The sequence below is a fragment of the Chiloscyllium punctatum genome, chromosome 1 (genome assembly GCF_047496795.1).
Source record: "Chiloscyllium punctatum isolate Juve2018m chromosome 1, sChiPun1.3, whole genome shotgun sequence".
Taxonomy (NCBI): domain Eukaryota; kingdom Metazoa; phylum Chordata; class Chondrichthyes; order Orectolobiformes; family Hemiscylliidae; genus Chiloscyllium; species Chiloscyllium punctatum.
This window is the reverse complement of record NC_092739.1, coordinates 68,349,918-68,355,917: the sequence shown is the minus strand read 5'-3', so window position 1 is coordinate 68,355,917 and position 6,000 is coordinate 68,349,918.

Genomic DNA, 6,000 nt, shown 5'->3' with positions numbered 1-6,000 from the left:
CTCTGAGAGCCGGCTCTGAGGAAACTGGATCAATGTCAGGTACTGTGCACATGTAAATAAAGGGCAACTTGGTGATAGGATATCAGCCTCTGAGGAGTCATTTCAGTGGTGACGAAAGTGGGATTAATGATGTAACCATACAAAGTGTCTACTAGCTGAAGCCCAACTGGACTTCAAACAGGCACTACAATTGGCTTTATCCTTAGAAAATATGGCAAGTGGGGCATATGAGTTACAGGGTAGGCTAATGGATGTGGACACCGTCAACAGTCCAACTGAGCTTGGGGGACACCACTTGAGTGAAAGCAGTTGCATAGCCTCACTCAGGATATATCCTGAAAAGAGGGATTGTAGATCAGCCCATGGCAAAATCCCAAAACAAAGCTACGTTTTGGCCAAATGGTTTATATTTTCTTCAGGATCTGGGCTAGCACGCCATTATAGTTTCTGCCAATATGTGAACTGAGACAGCAAAAGAATCCCATTGGGCTGAATTGAGAAACAGAACTCATAGGCCGGTATCCAAGAGAGTGCACACCCAGGAAGGTCCACCTACATCTGGTTTGGAGCAGTTAAATTGCTTAGCAATATCCAAACCAGAACTAATCAAAATAAACATCTGGTTAAATGGTCACCCGGTTCTAACGGAGGTTGTTACTGACCCGGCTGTATCAGTGATTGTAGAACCACTCTTTAACAAAATTCAGCCTAGTTCATGTAAGACCTTGGCTAGATTGAAAACATATATCAGGGAATGTTTACAGATTAAGAATACAACTCCAGTTCTGGTCTCATACAAGAAGCAGCTGATTCAGTTACCACTGATGGTAATTAAAGGTTTAGGCCCAAGCCTGATGGGGTGAAATTGGTTGAGAAAGGTTCACCTTGATTGGCTCCACATTTTCTTGATTAGAAAATGGCTGCCTGAGTGAAGTCCTAATTAAATACCCAGACATTTTTTTCAGAAAGCTCTCGGGGCTATCAAAGGAGCCAAGCCCATCTTGCTTGTTGATCAGGAAGTAATTCCATGATTCTGCAAGGCCTGCCAAGTATTATTTGGCTTAGGGGCAAAAGTAGAGGCAGAATTCAGAGGCTGGAAAGCAAAGCAATCACCAAACCAGTCTAGTTTCGTACTGTGGTAGTTTGGTAATTTTCTACTTTGCTGGGGAGGTGCCAGTGCTGTAGCAGTACAGGAGCAGCTTGGCTAAGAGTGTGGCAGAGGATGGGAATAATTATGAACCCTTTTCCTCCAGTGAATTGTTTAACCATCCAGCAACATTCACAGGTGGATGGGGCAGGGCTGACCAGCTGGAATCCATCCTCTCACATTTTATGTGCCCTCTGCTAATTGATACATGGCTCAGGTAACAATCAAAAAATGTGGTGCTGGAAAATCACAGCTGGCCAGACAGCATCCGAGGAGCAGGAGAATTGACGTTTCGGGCATAAGCCCTTCTTCAGGAATGAGGCTGGTGTGCCAAGCGGGCTGAGATAAAAGGTAGGGGGGAGGGAATTTGGGGGAGGGGCGCTGGAAATACGATAGGTGGAAGGAGGTGAGGGTGAGGGTGATAGGCCGGAGAGGGGGTGGGGGCGGAGAGGTCGGGAAGAAGATTGCAGGTCAAGAGGGCGGTGCTGAATCCGGGGGTTGGGTCTGAGATAAGGTGGGGGGAGGGGAAATGAGGAAGCTGGAGAAATCTACATTCATCCCATATGGTTGGAGGGTTCCTAGGTGGAAGATGAAGCGCTCTTCCTCCAGCCGTCGTGTGGTCAGGGTCTGGCGATGGAGGAGGCCAAGGACCTGTATGTCCTTGGCGGAGTGGGAGGGGGAGTTAAAGTGTTCAGCCACGGGGCGGTTGGGTTGGTTGGTACAGGTGTCCCAGAGGTGTTCCCTGGAACCTTCCACAAGTAGGCGGCCTGTCTCCCCAATGTAGAGGAGACCACATCGGGTTCAGCGGATACAGTAAATGATGTGTGTGGAGGTGCAGGTGAATTTGCGACAGATATGGAAGGATCCCTTGGGGCCTTGGAGGGAGGTGACGGGGGAGGTGTGGGCACACGTTTTGCACTTCTTGCGGTTGCAGGGGAAGGTGCTGGGAGTGGAGGTTGGGTTGGTGGGGGTTGTGGACCAGATGAGGGAGTCACGGAGGGAGTGGTCTCTCCAGAACGCTGATAGGGATGCGGAGGGAAATAGATCCCTGGTGGTGGGGTCTGTTTGGAGGTGGCGGAAATGACAGTGGATGATACGATGTATCCGGAGGTTGGTGGGGTGGAAAGTGAGAACCAGTGGGGTTCTGTCCTGGTGGCAATTGGAGGGCCAGGGTTCAAGGACAGAGGTGTGGGAAGTGGAGCAGATGCGATGGAGAGCATTGTCGACCACGTCGGAGGGGAAATTGTGGTCTTTGAAGAAGGAGGCCATTTGGGTTGTTCGGTATTGGAATTGGTCCTCCTGGGAGCAGATGCGGTAGAGGCGAAGGAATTGGGATTATGGGATGGCGTTTTTACAGGGGGCAGGGTGGGAGGAGGTGTAGTCGAGGTAGGTGTGGGAGTTGATCAGTTTGTAGTAAATGTCTGTGTTGAGTCGGTCGCCCGAGATAGAAATGGAGAGGTCTAGGAAGGGGAGGGAGGAGTCTGAGACGGTCCAGGTAAATTTAAGGTCAGGGTGGAAGGTGTTAGTAAAGTGGATGAACTGTTCAACCTCCTCGTGGGAGCACGAGGTAGCGCCGATACAGTCATCGATGTAGCGGAGGAAAAGGTGGGGGTTAGTGCCAGTATAGCTGCGGAAGATGGACTGTTCCACATATCCTACGAAGAGGCAGGCATAGCTGGGGCCCATGCGGGTGCCCATGGCTACTCCTTTGGTTTGGAGGAAGTGGGAGGATTGGAAAGAGAAGTTGTTAAGAGTGAGGACCAGTTCAGTCAGTCGAAGGAGGGTGTCAGTGGAAGGGTACTTGTTGGGTCGGCGGGAGAGGAAGAAGTGGAGGGCTTGGAGTCCTTCGTGATGGGGATGGAAGTGTATAGGGACTGGATGTCCATCGTGAAGATAAGGCGTTGGGGACCGGGGAAGTTAAAATCATGGAGGAGGCGGAGGGCGTGGGTGGTGTCCCGAATGTAGGTGGGGAGTTCTTGGACTAAAGGGGACAGCACAGTGTCGAGGTATGCAGAGATGAGTTCGGTGGGGCAGGAGCAGGCTGAGACAATGGGTCGACCGGGACAGTCAGGTTTGTGGATTTTGGGCAGGAGATAGAAACTGGCAGTGCGGGGTTGTGGGACTATGAGGTTGGAGGCAGTGGATGGGAGATCTCCTGAGGTGATGAGGTTATGGATGGTTTGGTGGTGTGAGGTGGGGTCATGGTCAAGGGGGCAGTAGGAGGAGTTGTCCACAAGTTGGCATCTAGCTTCAGCGGTGTAAAGATTGGTGCACCAAACTACCATTGCTCCTCCCTTGTCTGCTGGTTTGATGGTGAGGTTGGGGTTGGAGCGGAGGGAGTGGAGGGCTGTGCGTTGTGAGGGTGAGAGGTTGGAGTGGGTGAGAGGGGTGGACAGGTTGAGGTGGTCAATGTCGCAGCAGCAGTTGGATATGATGAGATCGCGGGTGGGTAAGAGGCCAGCACGGGGTGTCCAGGTGGATGGGGTGTGTTGGAGGTGGGAGAAAGGGTCGTCAGAGGGTGGGCGAGAATCTTGGTTGAAGAAGTAGGCGCGGAGGCGAAGGTGGCGGAAGAAATGCTCAATGTCTAGCTGCGTGTCGAACTCATTAATTCAGGAGCATAGGGGTTTGAAGGTGAGGCCTCTGCTGAGGTATTATCCTCTGTCATTTCCGCCACCTCCAAACAGACCCCACCACCAGGGATATATTTCCCTCCCCACCCCTATCAGCGTTCCGGAGAGACCACTCCCTCCGCGACTCCCTCGTCAGGTCCACAACCCCCACCAACCCAACCTCCACTCCCAGCACCTTCCCCTGCAACTGCAACAAGTGCAAAACTTGTGCCCACACCTCCCCCCTCACCTCCCTCCAAGGCCCCGATGGATCCTTCCATATCTGTCGCAAATTCACCTGCACCTCCACACATATCATTTACTGTATCCGCTGCACCCGATGTGGTCTCCTCTACATTGGGGAGACAGGCCGCCTACTTGCGGAATATTTCAGGGAACACTTCTGGGACACCCGCACCAACCAACCCAACCAACACTTGAACTCCCCCTCTCACTCCGCCAAGGACATGCAGGTCCTTGGCCTCCTCCATCGCCAGACCCTGACCACACGACGCCTGGAGGAAGAGCGCCTCATCTTCCGCCTAGGAACCCTCCAACCACACGGGATGAATGTAGATTTCTCCAGCTTCCTCATTTCCCTTCCCCCCACCTTATCTCAGTCCCAACCCCTGGATTCAGCACCGCCCTCTTGACCTGCAATCTTCTTCCCGACCTCTCCGCCCCCACCCCCTCTCCGGCCTATCACCCTCACCTTCACCTCCTTCCACCTATCGTATTTCCAGCGCCCCTCCCCCAAATTCCCTCCCCCTTATCTTTTATCTCAGCCCGCTTGGCACACCAGCCTCATTCCTGAAGAAGGGCTTATGCCCGAAACGTGATTCTCCTGCTCCTCGGATGCTCTCTGGCCTGCTGTGTTTTTCCAGCACCACATTTTCAACTCTGCTCTCCAGCATCTGCAGTCCTCACTTTCTCTCAGGTAACAATCAGGAGGTTCTTATCCGAGAGATTTTGCTGTCCAGTCTAATGTCTATCCTTGCATGCTGTCTAAACAGAATGTCTATCCTTATGGTGCCTATGTCATTGGTACCTACATGGACAATGGTAACTGGAGTCTCTCTCTCCTACCCTGAACAGATGCCCCAACCCCAGCACCAAGTAAGCAAGATAGCTTTCTGAATTCAGGCTCTTGGCTGCACAGAATGGTGTCTATGTCCCTCACTGTTCTATCCCCTACTATCAGTCCATTCCTCTGGCTTTCCCTGCATGAATGGTTTCCTGTACCACATTGTAGTGGTCAATTTTTTTCATCCACCTTGCACCCTTCACTCTCATCCAAACAAGAAGAAGGAACCCAAAACTTCTGCAAATTGTAAAGGCAGATGTTCCCATATTCTTGCCTTCCGGGTTCCCTTACTTGACTTGCTCTCAGTTACTCCCTCTTTTCCCTGACTATTGACCAAACAAGAAGACCCCGTCATAAGGGGAAAAGATATATTACAAAACAGATGGACAGAAAGAGTGAAAAGGTCTGAGTATTGTTATAAAAAGTGAGGGAAAGACAGTAATTTGAATGCATGGTAACCAATCTGTTCAGGTGCATTCCTCAAGGTTAACTATCAATGTATTCACCCTGACAGAACGTGAACAAGACACAGAAAGTGATGAAACACTGCACCCTGAATCTGTACTGTATACCCCAATCAAACCTTGAATTTATCCTGTCACCTTCACTGTCACCACTTCAACACATGCCTCTGGCTTTTCTGCTGAGCCTGAACTCTCCCACCTCCTTATTGGCAATGAGACCCCACATTCTCCTGCAGACCCACCCTCCCCACACTCTCCTAAGCAATCAACACATAGATTCCCAGGATTGTATTGACTTCAGACCACTGACAGAGTTCAACCAACAGCCCTTAGACATGGCTGACCAGACCCTTGACCACTATCTTTGCAGCTCCCCAGTCAGAATTATGTGATTGCCCTGATTGCTTGTGATGCCCAACAGGACTAACCATCAACTACTCCCTGGACTGTGCTCAGATATATCCCCAAACATGACCAGTGCAAGCATACAAATGACCATCGCCAAGCCCCCGGACTGTGGGCAGACTGTCCCTTGACTGATGGGACCAGGCCCCTGAGGGATAACAATCCCCCTCCTTGATTGTACTGAGGACGAGCTCCCAATCACTTTCATTTTTTTGAAAAAGTCCAATGTATTTGCCATGCAGGCAATTGGCATATGCTGCAGGTTTCTGATTGGTGTGCCTCCACATCACA